The sequence below is a fragment of the Suncus etruscus genome, chromosome 18, assembly GCF_024139225.1.
Source record: "Suncus etruscus isolate mSunEtr1 chromosome 18, mSunEtr1.pri.cur, whole genome shotgun sequence".
Lineage (NCBI taxonomy): Eukaryota > Metazoa > Chordata > Mammalia > Eulipotyphla > Soricidae > Suncus > Suncus etruscus.
In genome coordinates this window covers 53,049,311-53,064,457 of record NC_064865.1, presented here as the reverse complement: position 1 = coordinate 53,064,457, position 15,147 = coordinate 53,049,311, and positions in this window count along the sequence as shown.

The following is a 15,147-nucleotide window of genomic DNA, read 5'->3' as shown; positions in this document are numbered from 1 at the left end:
GTAAGAGAATAAACCTTAGACTTTAAGCTTCTTAGCAGGATTGATAAATTAGAATGGCAAGCAATAGGGAGAGAACAAAATCACAGAATATAATGACAGAATCTATTAGTAATGTAATCCCTGCTTTAAAATAATCAATGAAACTCTTATGCACATGGATACCAATAAGTATTAATATGCATGCATAAACACATTCCATAAATACACACTTCCTCAAAACTACAAAGTATCAATACGTTTTGTAATTATTTTTTGGTTTTTGGGTCAGACTGGCAGCGCTCAGGGGGTCACTGCTGGCTCTACACTCAGAAATCACTCCTGGCAGGCTCGAGGGACCATATGGGATGCCACCTTCCTTCTGCATGCCAGGCAAAATGCCTTACCTTCATGCTATCTCTCTGGCCCCAGTTTTGTATTTTTGGACAAAGCATATTACTATTTTTATTCTGGTCCTAATTCTTGGATAATCAAAATACTTATTAATAATATATAATTATATATAAAATATTTTATAACAATGTATTAATTATTAATAGTAAAATAATATGTAATTTATATAAATATATTATATAATATTAATACATATGGTATATATTATTATTAATTAATAATATAATAACATAATAATATAATAACACTAGGGGATAAAAGCCACCTCCCAAAATTAGACTGGATACTTTAATATTTATATACCTTTATCACCCTCTATTATCCCTGTATCCAATTAAATTTTTATTTTGAAATAAATTCTATTCTTTCTTTGTTTTTGAGCCTCAGTTTTAATTAATCATTCTATATATAATCTTTCATGAAACTTGCACATGGATGTTACAAACTCTTTGCTCAGGTGTATCACTGCTATCAGAAATTCAATTGCAATTCAATTTACATTTTGAATTAAAATTCCATTTCCCTTTTTGTGGGGCCACACCAGGTGACACTTAGGGGTTCCTCCCTGCTCTGTGCTCAGAAATTGCTCCTGGGACTGGGGACCATATGGGATGCTGGGATTCAAATCCAGGCTCATCCTGGGTCAACCACATGCAAGACAAACACCCCACTGCTACGCTATTGCTCTGGCCCCTAAAATTCCAATTCTTGCATATAGAAAGACTGTATTATATCTTATATAAAAATATTTTAACTTAGAGAACTTTGAGTTACAAAGTTATTGATAGTTGAGTTCTAGGCATATAACATTTCATTACCTAATCACCACTAGTGTCAACTTTTTCCACCAATGTTCCCAGAGTCCAACACCCTCACCCCAACCTGCCTCTTTGACAGCACAGTGCAGAATTCTATGAATGCGTTCAGAGCATAAAAACCGGCTAAGCTTTGCAAAAGCCGGCTGGCTCCCTGTGTGTGACACCAGGCGGGGAAAATCCGCGAAAGTACACCGGCCCAGTGGGGCTCAACTGTGAAAGACTGTGAGTGTGACCTGTCTATGTCTGTCTACTGTCCTCTTGCGTGAAACTCTTGCAAGTGGGGCAAAAAGAGGCTCAGAGGAGCACGGCCGCTCCGCTTTGCTCCGCGGCCGTGCACTCTTTCTAAGGAAAGAACTCCATTGCAACAAGAAGGAAAAATCACACTAAGAACGGCGCTATATCACAGAAGCAAACATTTCTCTCTGGACTGTCTTCTCTGTTGCATGCTCGGGCCTAAGATTTGACCCAGTGTGAGGCTTCATCCACGGAGGACTCCCCTCCCTTAGAGGCAAGTCAGCCCATCCAGAAAGGGAGGAGCCAGAGGAGTGTGCTGCCTACATCATATAGACAATGAATACCACCACAACACGTAGAAAAACCCACAATACAAGTGTGACAATGGGGAAACAACGCAGGCCAGCATCAGACATAGAGAATGAAGATGACAATTCTGAGGACCAGATAATGACTGAACAACTAATCAACCTCTCAGATAAGGACTTTAGACTAGCAATATGGAAGGTGCTCAACAGACTCCAAGAAACCATAGATCGAGTTGAACAGAACACTAATAAGAACCAAGAAAATATGAAGGCAGAAATGACAAAACTCCAAACTGAAATAACATGTCAACTAACAGGACTGAAAAAGTCAGTAAACGAAGTGAATGACAAAATGGATAAGCTCTGGGACAGGGTATCAGAAGCTGAGAATAGACTTGGTGCTGTGGAAGATGAGATACATAACAATTCCATACAGCAGGAGAGATTGGACAAAAAACTTAAAGCAAATGAGCAGACAATGGAAAAATTAGTCAAAGAATGGGAACAGACGAAAATAGAAGTCTATGATAAGATCAACAGAAACAACTTAAGAATCATTGGAGTCCCAGAGACCCAGGAAGAAAATTTCCAGGAAGAATCAATGGTCAAGAACATCATTAAAGAGAAACTTCCAGAGCTAAAGAATATATGTGATCAAATCCTGCATGCCCGAAGAGTACCAACCAAAAGAGACCCCAGAAAAACCACCCCAAGACACATCCTAGTCACAATGACAAATCCCACAGATAGAGACAGAATTCTGAAAACAGCAAGATCAAAAGGGGAAATCATGTTCAAGCAAGCTTCCCTGAGATTTACAGCAGACCTGTCACCAGAAACACTCAATGCCAGAAAGCAGTGGTGGGATATTGTGACAAGACTGAATGAAATGAATGCTTCACCCAGAATACTATACCCAGCAAAACTCACTTTTCGGTTTGATGGAAGAATACATGGTTTCACAGACAAAAAACAGCTCAGAAACTTCGCAGACACAAAACCAGCCTTAAGAGAAAAACTGAAAGACCTAATCTAAGACAAGACTACCCAAAAGACACACCAAATTTTGAAATAAAGATGGCGTTAAATCCCAGGACAATTCTTTCTCTCAACGTCAATGGACTAAATGCACCAGTTAAGAGACACAGAGTGGCTAAATGGATCAAAAAACTCAATCCAACCTTCTGCTGCCTACAAGAAACGCACCTGAATAGTCAGAACAAACATAGACTCAAAATAAAAGGCTGGAGAAAAATTATCCAAGCAAACAACACCCATAAAAAAGCTGGAGTGGCCATACTAATATCAGATAATGCAAACTTTATACTCAGGAAGGTTGTAAGGGACAAAGACGGACATTTTATATTAATCAAGGGGTACGTAGAGCAGGAAGAATTCACTCTCCTAAACATATATGCACCGAATGAGGGGCCAGCAAAATATTTAATACAACTGCTGACAAATCTGAAAAATAATATCAACAACAACACAATAATTGTGGGGGACCTTAACACGGCTTTGTCAACACTGGACAGGTCAACCAGACTGAAACCCAACAAGAATATACTAGACCTGAGGAGAGAAATGGAAGAAAGAGGCCTAGTGGATATATATAGGACACTCCATCCCCAGAAACCTGGATACACATTCTTCTCCAATGTACATGGGACATTCTCCAGGATAGACTACATGCTGGCACATAAAACATACCTCCATAAGATCAAGAGGATAGAAATTTTGCAGACTACCTTCGCTGACCACAAGGCTCTGAAATTATTTGTGAACTCCAAAGGGACTCAGAAGAAACACTTTAACACCTGGAAGTTAAACAGCCTCATGCTCAATAACCAGTGGGTCCGAGATGAAATCAAGGAGGAAATAAAAAGGTTCCTGGAAACAAATGACAATAAAGACACAAACTCTCAGAACTTATGGGACACAGCAAAAGCAGTACTGAGAGGAAAATTTATAGCTTTGCAAGCACACATCAGGAAGGAAAAAGGAGCTTACCTGAGTAGCTTAATGACACAGCTAATAGAACTAGAAAATGCTCAACAAAAGGACCCAAGAATAGGAAGACAGAAGGAAATAACAAAGCTGAGAGCAGAAATCAACGAAGTGGAAACTCAAAAAACAATCCGAAAGATCAACGAAAGCAGAAGTTGGTTCTTTGAAAAAAATAAACAAGATTGATAGACCACTGGCAAACCTAACAAAGAAAGAGAGAGAGAGAAACTTGATAACTCGTATCAGGAATGAAAAAGGAGAGATCACTACTGATATGACAGAGATTCAAAGGGTAATCAGAAACTACTTTGAAAAACTCTACGCCACTAAAAATGAGAACCTGGAAGAAATGGATAAATTCTTGGACTCTTATAATCTTCCACAGTTGAAGGAAGAGGATGTAGCATATCTAAACACCCCCATCACCATTGATGAAATTAAAACAGTAATCAAATGTCTGCCGAAAAACAAAAGCCCAGGTCCAGATGGATTCACTAATGAATTCTATCAAACTTTCCAAGAGGAACTACTGCCACTCTTGGCAAGACTCTTTCATGAAATTGAACAAACAGAAACACTTCCAAATAGCTTTTATGAAGCCAACATCACCTTGATACCTAAACCAGACAGAGACGCTACCAAAAAAGAAAATTACAGACCAATATCACTGATGAATGCAGATGCAAAGATCCTCAACAAAATCCTGGCAAATAGGATTCAATGCCTCGTTAAGAAGATCATCCTCTACGATCTAGTAGGTTTCATCCCAGGAATGCAAGGCTGGTTTAACATCCGTAAATCTATCAACATAATACACAACATCAATAGCAAGAAAAATAAAAACCACATGATCATATCAATAGATGCAGATAAAGCATTTGATAAGGTCCAACACCCATTCTTGATCAAAACTCTCAGCAAGATGGGAATGGAGGGAACCTTTCTCAATATAGTGAAGGCCATCTACCACAAGCCAGTGGCAAATATTATCCTCAATGGAGAAAAACTGAAAGCCTTCCCTCTAAATTCTGGCACAAGACAAGGCTGTCCTCTCTCACCACTCCTATTCAACATAGCACTGGAAGTACTTGCTATAGCGATTAGGCAAGAAAAGGATATCAAGGGAATCCAGATAGGAAAGGAAGAAGTCAAGCTCTCACTGTTTGCAGATGACATGATACTCTACTTAGAAAACCCTAAAGACTCTATCAAAAAGCTTCTAGAAACAATAGACTCATATAGCAAGGTGGCAGGCTACAAAATTAACACACAAAAATCAATGGCCTTTCTATATACCAATAGTAATAAGGATGAAATGGATATTAAGAAAACAACCCCATTCACAATAGTGCCACACAAACTCAAATATCTTGGAATCAACTTGACTAAATATGTGAAGGACCTATACAAAGAAAACTATAAAACTCTGCTCCAAGAAATAAGAGAGGACACACGGAAATGGAAACGCATACCCTGCTCATGGATTGGCAGGATTAACATCATCAAAATGTCAATACTCCCCAAGGCATTATACAGATTTAATGCCATCCCTCTAAAGATACCCATGACATTCTTCAAAGAAGTGGATCAGACACTTTTGAAATTCATTTGGAACAATAAACACCCTCGAATAGCTAAAGCAATCATTGGGAAAAAGAATATGGGAGGAATTACTTTTCCCAACTTTAAACTGTACTACAAAGCAACAGTTATCAAAACAGCATGGTATTGGAATAAGGATAGGTCCTCAGATCAGTGGAATAGGCTTGAATACTCAGAAAATGTTCCCCAGAGATACAACCATCTAATTTTTGATAAAGGAGCAGGAATCCTAAATGGAGCAGGGAAAGCCTCTTCAACAAGTGGTGTTGGCACAATTGGATAGCCACTTGCAAAAAATTAAACTTAGACCCCCAGCTAACATCATGTACAAAGGTAAAATCCAAATGGATTAAAGACCTCGATATCAGCCCCAAAACCATAAGATATATAGAACAGCACATAGGCAAAACACTCCAGGACATTACAGGCATCTTCAAGGAGGAAACTGCACTCTCCAAGCAAGTGAAAGCAGAGATTAACAGATGGGAATATATTAAGCTGAGAAGCTTCTGCACCTCAAAGGAAATAGTGCCCAGGATACAAGAGCCACCCACTGAGTGGGAGAAACTATTCACCCAATACCCATCAGATAAGGGGCTAATCTCCAAAATATACAGGGCACTGACAGAACTTTACAAGAAAAAAACATCTAACCCCATCAAAAAAATGGGGAGAAGAAATGAACAGACACTTTGACAAAGAAGAAATACACATGGCCAAAAGACACATGAAAAAATGTTCCACATCACTAATCATCAGGGAGATGCAAATCAAAACAACGATGAGATACCACCTCACACCCCAGAGAATGGCACACATCACAAAGAATGAGAACAAACAGTGTTGGCGGGGATGTGGAGAGAAAGGAACTCTTATTCACTGCTGGTGGGAATGCCGTCTAGTTCAACCTTTATGGAAAGCGATATGGAGATTCCTCCAAAAACTGGAAATCGAGCTCCCATACGATCCAGCTATACCACTCCTAGGAATATACCCTAGGAACACAAAAATACAATACAAAAACCCCTTCCTTACACCTATATTCATTGCAGCTCTATTTACCATAGCAAGACTCTGGAAACAACCAAGATGCCCTTCAACAGACGAATGGCTAAAGAAACTGTGGTACATATACACAATGGAATATTATGCAGCTGTCAGGAGAGATGAAGTCATGAAATTTTCCTATACATGGATGTACATGGAATCTATTATGCTGAGTGAAATAAGTCAGAGAGAGAGAGAGAAAAACGCAGAATGGTCTTCACTCATCTATGGGTTTTAAGAAAAATGAAGACACCCTTGTAATAATAATTTTCAGACACAAAGAGAAAAGAGCTGGAAGTTCCAGCTCACCTCAGGAAGCTCACCACAAAGAGTGATGAGTTTAGTTAGAGAAAATAACTACATTTTGAACTGTCCTAATATTGAGAATGTATGAGGGAAATGTAGAGCCTGTTTAGGGTACAGGCGGGGGTTGGGTGGGGAGGAGGGAGATTTGGGACTTGGGTGATGGGAATGTTGCACTGGTGATGGGTGGTGTTCCTTTTATGACTGAAACCCAAACACAATCATGTATGTAATCAAGGTGTTTAAATAAAAAAAAATATTAAAAAAAAAAAAGAATTCTATGAATGCAGCTTTGACATTTCTCCAGTTCCAGATCTTAAGGAATTAAGTTTTAGGCAATGGTTATTGATTGATATTGAGAATAGAGAGAATTAGTAACTCATAAACTGATCTCACTCAGAGAACTAAATAATTAGCACATAGATCTCATATATATCAATATTCTTGAGTCTAAGGGCTGCTTATGTTCCTATAAACAATGGTCTAGTATTTCACTTTTAACAGAACCAAGATATGTAACAAACTCTATAACAAATCATAACGATAAACTGTGGAATTTTAAGCATATATACTAATTAAAGAAAAAGAGCTAGGAAAATAATTCAGATGAATATGAATATCCCTAGCATATGCAAAGTCCTTGACTCTAAGAGTCCAGAACTATATGTTCTCCTGTTCACCCCACCCCAGAGTAAATTTGCTGGCTCTTAGTACTACTTTGCTTAAGTAGTTCTCCGTCCCACATTAAAGGACTGAATATCATTATTATAGGAAATAGTCCCATCGATGAATCCTTTATATAGTTAACAATTCAGTATATCTATTTTGGAGCCATTCCCATGGTGCTTAGGGACTACTCCCAGCTCAATGCTTAGGAACAATACTGAAGAAGTGCTTCAAACCAGCCTCCTACATGCAGATTGGGCACTCTAACCTGTTTAACTATCAGTTTGGCCCATTTATTATATTAAGCTTTTAGTCTATTATTAATGTTTATTAAATGTTTTTTTATAGGGTCTAAGCCAGAGCACAGCGGTAAGGGGTTTGCTTTGCATGCAGCCGAACCAGGACAGATGGTGGTTCAAATCCCGGCATCTCATATGGCACCCCCTGCCAGCAGCCTTTTCTGAGTGCAGAGTCAGGAGTAACCCCTGAGAGTCACCAAGTGTGGACCCCCCCAAAATGTTGTTTATGTAAGAAGAAAACAGCAAGTAGGTTCTTAGTGAAACCAAATTATGAAGGGAAAAGTTGTACTTAGATTATGAGGTAGAAAGTATTATTTTCGGGTATCAACTTGGGAGTGACCTCAGTTAGTACCCAGGGGAACACTTATGCTATGGAGAATGAACCAGGGCCATAGACAAAGGAGCATTCGACATAGCAAATGCCTTCCCCCTTGTACTAACTTCCATACTTTTATTTCTTAGCTTTGTAGTTAAATTTAGCTAAATCCATAGTAGCTTAGAATTTAGTAGAATGCTGAAGATCTTGGTATCTACAAGAATAGAGAACAGAACTATTATTTGTTTAAGAAAATTATTAAATATTTGTATGCAAAATTTGTATGCTTCTGACAATTATCAATGTATCATTTATCTAGATATTTACATTATTTAATTGTATTATAATTTGCTTTTGCATTTATAGGCAGAAAAGGAAAACAACAATATAAAAACATTTCTTCTTATAATAAACTCAATTATTTTATGGTAGCAGAAGCTAAAGATGGAAATAAAATTATGACTATAATAATGCAGGTAAATCTAGTCAATTAATTCTATGATCACATGTAAAAACTTCAACATATAAAGGACATGATTATCATGTTAATGAATGAATACTAAAAGCCATTTATAAAGGTGACATCAAATAATGTACATTATTTTATTTACAACCAGCTTGAATATTTAGTGATTTTCTCACATTGCCTCTTATTATGAGCTGAGAAAATATACATAGTAAATTAGGATCAATTACATTTAATTATATTATTATATATTATATTATATAAATTATATTTAAATGCCAAAACTTATTATAAAGTTATTTTCCCAACTCGTAATTCATGATATCCTCAGAATATAGATAGTTTTAAGTTATCTTTGTTTCAGTGTGTAATAGTGGATAATCTTGACCTATTATTTTATTAAATTCATTAACCTTTGATATTTTAGATCAGAAGATTTTATTTAGAAATGATCTTCTACTACTTTATATTCTTTATTAGAGCTATACATAGTGAATCAAGACAGACAATATTACTTGACATCTACAATGTTTTCTTCTATCAGAAATTCCTCCAGAATCTTATTAACCATAAAAAACCATATTTTTTTTAAAAACACATCATTCATTATTCACACATTTTGAAGAAACACCTCTTGCTGTGTAGCATTCACAGGCATAATAAAATATATATTTGGAAATTGCCTGAGAAGAGGGATAAAATCTTCCCTGATCAGTTGAAAAAAAAAATTTGAAGAGATTCCAATAGTCATGTTAAAAAAAATTTCAATTACAGTGATTGGACTGTCCAACATACCAAAAGAGTTTTTAACCAGGTTTGTCCTGATCCTATCTGTGTGACCTGGTATAGGATTCAGTGGCTACCTTTTCTGTAGTTATCAGCTTCCATCCATTTTTCCCCTCTCATTTCCTCTCTAGGCAGTTTGCTAGCCCAACTCAATTAAAGGACAATCCATTGCAGTCTGCAGTGTAGGAATTATAATGAAGTCAGCTGTCAAACTCTCTCCAGCAGCTGCCCCTCTGTGGGTAATCTGATGGTCACTTGTCAGCTGTTTCACCCAGTCAAACACAGACAAAGGGCCTCTGATGGCCTGCTTTATTCTAATCAATTTACATGAAGGCAGATGTTGAAATCCCAACAGGAAAAGGTGTAATTGGATTTAGCATTCAGAACTGCCTCCTCCTATTGATATATCTGATCTCTCCCAACTCGATATCCTCTGCGATCATGAGGCAAATGACTAGCTGTTTATTTATTTTCTCCAATTGGTCATTAAAAATAATGCTTTAGAATTAGATTTGGAGATTTAGAGAGTTGCTCAGTGGAATATCTAAGAACACAACAAATTAATAGGTCTTAAGGTAGACCACAATGGGTCATTCTGGTTTATTTAGAGATATTTAATAATTTTTTGAATATATAAAGTGAGTCAGGGTAGTCAGTTTCAAATGATTTATTCTGTCTCTTTTTCTTTATCAACCAGAAGACAGGAAGGAGAGAAAATGGGAGGGGAAAGAAGGAAGGAAGAGAGAAAGGGAGGTATGTAAGAGAGGGAAGGGAATGAAAAGGACAGGAAGCAACAAGACAGAAGGGGACACAAGGGAAAGGGGCAAGAGAAAGAAAAGAAAAGTGCTAAAGGAAGGGGGAGATGCAAAGGAAGGGATTGGAAAGAATGATAAGAAAGAAAGAAAGAAAGAAATAAACAAATAAAGAAACAAAGAAAGAAAGAAAGAAAGAAAGAAAGAAAGAAAGAAAGAAATAAAGAAAGAAAGAAAGAAAGAAAGAAGGAAGTAAAGAAAGAAGGAAAGAAAGAAAAAGAGAAAGAAAGAAGAAAAAGAAAGAAAGAAAAGAAAGAAAGAAAAGAAAGAATAAAAAGAAAAAAAGAAAGAAAAAGAAAGAAAGAAAAGAAAGAATGGAGAAGAAAGAAAGAAAAAAAAAGAAAAGAAGGAAGAAAAGAAGGAAGGAAAGAAAAGAATGAAAGAAAGAAAGAAGAAAAGAAAGAAAAAGAATGAAAGAAGAAAGAAAGAAAGAAAGAAAGAAAGAAAGAAAGAAAGAAAGAAAGAAAGAAAGAAAGAAAGAAAGAAAGAAAGAAAGAAAGAAAGAAAGAAAGAAAGAAAGAAAGAAAGAAAGAAAGAAAGAAAGAAGAAAGAAAGGAAGGAATAGAAAGAAAAAAGAAAGGGTGAAAGGGAGGAAATTAAGTAGGGAGAGATGCAGGTAGAAAGAATTGCTCATAAGAGTAATTAAGCATCAAATCTACAATAGATTGAGAAAAATAAAAAATGTATTTAATTTATTAAAAAGACTATTTTCTTAACCATGAAGATTATAGTATTTCATAATGCAGCATATTCCTTTATAAATAATTTAAACCAACATAAGTCCTGCTTGCTTTACTCAAAACTTTTTTAAAAGATGCATTTTTATTACAATTGCTAATTTTGTCATTATTAGGTACGGTTGTTTTTATGACTCCCTGACTAAGATATACCTAGGAAAATCTCACTTCAAATAAAATGTTTATCTTCTCATTTGTAAATATCTACAATTTCCATTGCTAATATATCTGTGAAGTAGTAAGCACTTTTTGATATTCAAATAGTGAGCACATGAAAGAAACTCACAAAGAGATTATCATAAAATACACATTAATAACTGATTTAAAATTAAGAGAAATATTTATGACTGCTTGCTAGGGGCTCCTTCACAGGGATAATTAGTATATTCTGTAGTTCAATTCCTGCTACTTATATTTTACAGTTATCATGAATTCAAGACATTAATATTGATTCAAAATTTGTGATTAATATTGATTGAAATCAATCTAAACTTTATTTTATTACATCTTTAAAAATCAACATAATAAAATGATGATGTGCAGAAGAGTTTTATTTTCTTGCCTATATGTTGATAAAAAAAAAATATTGGTCAGAGAACTATGTAATGGACCTTTATGGTGGATGTTTAAATTAAAATAATACTATTTTTCTAAACACAGAATGACATTTTTTAAATAAAGGTCTATCCTTAGTACTTCAACTGTGAGAAATGCAGACAAACTATAAAACTGTACAAAATAGGACCAAATCTTAGGGCAAAACTTTCAATCACATTTTAAAAGAAATATTACAATTTGGAGGTTAAAGAGACAGTACAGTGGATATAAAAGCACTTGCCTTGCATGAAGCCTACCTAGGTTTGATCCCTGGCATCCCATTTGACCTCTGTGCACCCTAGGAGAGATTTCTGAGTGCAGACAGTGCCTAGAGTCAGTCCTAGGTATTTTGGGATGTGACAAAAAAAAAATCAGTATTAAAAGAAACAATTGTTACTGAAATGAGTGGGGTTTTTTAATTAAAATTTATCATTGCAGTATTCTTTTCATCCTAAATTGTATCAATAAATGCTTTTGTTATTTTGTTATTTTGGTTTTGGGGGGGGGGTCACACCTGGTGACGCTCAGGAGTTACTCCTGGCTATTTGCTCAGAAATCTCTCCTGATTTGGGGGACCGTACATGGAATCAAACCCATGTCTGTCCTGGATCAGCCACGTGTAAGGCAAACACTCTGCCACTGTGCTATTGCTCGGACTCCACAATGAATGCTTTTCTATGTCTGAAAACAAAGTTAAGTGTGTGTGTGTGTGTTTGTGTGTATGTGTGTATATAGCTTTAGAATGACAGTTTGATATAAAAGAGAAAATGAGACCATAAACATTCTGCCATTCCAGTCAAATCAATATCTGACTATCTTTGCGCTATTTCTTGAGCATAGCCCCAGTGTTAATTTGATCTCAAAGTGGACTGTCATAAAGATAAGGATAAAAGCTTCTTATAACTGCCTTTGGGTTTGTATATTAAAATGTTAGAGGCAGAAAAGGAGAAGACGGATTCATCTTCCAGTTTTGTGTTCTAGCCTAACCTTGGAACAACAATAACAACAACAAAAATAGAAGAACATTAAAGTCTGAGATTGCTGATGGAAAATATTACAAAAGACTTTCTTTATTTTTAAATGTACCTATTCAAAAAATTATCCAGGTATCTCAACTTTCTTCTGTGTGAGTGGTTCTTAAAGTTTGTTAGGACTCCAGGGAACCCCTGAGATCCTTTTCGTGGAGTTGCAAAGTCAAAACTATTTTCATAAAATAATAAAGGGCTGTTTGCCTTTGTCACTTTATTTTCCCAGGAGTATGAAGTGGAATTTCTTAGACAGCTAATGAAATGCACTCTGTGGGTTCTGTCTAAAAAGTTCCTTTAGTTTCTACTTGTGATCCAAATTGTGGTTTTCTTCTTCCACTGTGATTTGAATGTTGAAAATTAACCTCTAACCTGGCTGTGTCTGGAAATTAGGTCATAAAGGAAAGGCCTTTCTTAGAGGTATTATCAAATTAGAAGATTATCTCTCTCATTCTCTCTCCCCCCACACCTCAACTCATACATATCAGCCCTACATCACTCTGCACCATATTATACAATTCCACATACCACACACACACACACACACACACACACACACACAACACTTGAAGAGCCACGAAGATAGGAACCTTGTGTGAAGCAGAAAGAGAAATTTTCAACAATGATACATTTTACCAGAACGAGCAATACATGGGGTAACAAGTATTTGGAAAAAAGGGTTTATTCTCTGCACCATAATGTGTGATAAAAGAATATTTTGCTAACTTTTATTAGATTCGAACCTTTTAACTGTATACCCAAAGCCTATGTATTGGTGTCCCCACTATACACATTCAATAGCATCTGCTTTTATCAATTAGTCTTAAACCTCCTCTTTAAAAAGTAAAAACTCAATTTCCATATATATATGCATTGCTCATGCTTGTCGCTGTTGCTCTTGGGATAGACCAACTAGGTATTTCAGATTGCATCATGCAATTGAAAGACCTTTCCTTATTGCCATCCTATTATGCACCTTATTACAAACTTTCTTGTGATGGTTTCAGGGTTCACAGCATTAAACATGGAGACATTAATGTTAGAAGTCTGAGACATCATCTTACTTTTCTAGAGACTCATTAGATACTACTATTTGGGACAAAGAGTATGCCTGAGTATAATAAAGCATTTTCTAAAATGGACTATGTGTTTTATATAACCTTTAAAGGAGTTTTAATTCTGAAAATGGTTTATTAAAAATATACATGATTTTTTTAAAAAAATTCAAAATACAGGCTGTATTTGTGACCTTCATTTTACCCACTGTAGAACCTATGTAAGAGTCAAAAATCTTAGACTAGGTCTAAGTCTTGAATCTTCAACGTATTGTCTCAGTTCTCTAACATCTTGGTGTCTGATTCAACTTTGTTTTTTTTAATCTTATTTTGGTCCTCCCCTCTGCTACATTTCATTCTTTTCTCCTTTTCTCCTCTCCACTCTCCTCATTGAAAATGTTCAGGATTGAGAATGACAGAAGTTAATGATGAGTCAGATAAATTATAGGTTCTCTAATGAGTTTCAGAACCGGAAATACAGGAGATTATGACACCGATTTTCATCTTGTATAGAATGTGCTAAAAGCTCTTGCAAATTCTTTTATTTCAGGGCTGGAAAGTTAGTACAAAGGGTAATATATTCCATTTCATGTGGCCAAAGTGAATGCCCCAGAAATAATAGCTGAGCACAGGTGAGTAAACCCTGAGCACTACCTAATATGGTTCCCCTACCAAGAAAAAAATATATATATCTGCTTTGAATGACTAAAAACCTAACCTAAAGAGGGTTTCCTTGAAATAATTATCATATTGGTATCTTCTGGATTTACACTGTTATCTTCAAGAGAAAAGATTAAAATTTTTTTTCTGTAAAGGGTCAAGTAGGAAATATTTTAGGTCAAATTGCAATTACTGAACTTTGACTTTCTAGCACAAAACAGTCATAGACTCTATAGAAATAAGTAGGTATATCTATGTTCCAATAAAACTTTTTTTTTTTTGGTTTTTGGGTCACACCCGGCGGTACTCAGGGGTTACTCCTGGCTGTCTGCTCAGAAATAGCTCCTGGCAGGCACAGGAGACTATATGGGACATCAGGATTCGAACCAACCACCTTTGGTCCTGGATTGGCCGCTTGCAAGGCAAACACCGCTGTGCTATCTCTCCGGGCCCAAAAACCTTATTTTTAAGAAGAGGTAGCAGGCCTGTTTGACTTTCAGGCTAGAAGTTGCCTTCGCTGATCTAGAATATTGTTAATAATGTCATATTTGCTCCTAACCAATGACTATAATTATTTCTCATCTCATTTACTTTTGAGTAAGTATATTAAGATTATGTTAAATGTGATATAATATCTTGATCACCATTGCACACATAAATATTGTATACCCACTATGCATTACATATTTCTTTAAAAATGAAAATAAAATGAATAACACATTTATGACATTTTTAGAATTTATAATACGCACCTTCTATCTGCAGATGAATAAGTCCATTAAAACACAGAGAAAATTACAAAGCAGAACAAATGAGTTATATAACAAATAAATAAAATCATGTGTTAGACCAATATTCAAAAATGTTGTGGATTGTGAGAGTCTTGCATTTAGAGTATTTTACACGTGATTTACATTTAAGTAAATTTTCTGTAAAAATTCTGAGCATGGGCAGAAGAAAAGTTAGTACAGTGGGTAGGGAGGTTGACTTGCATGTGAAGAATTCTGGTTAGATCCTGA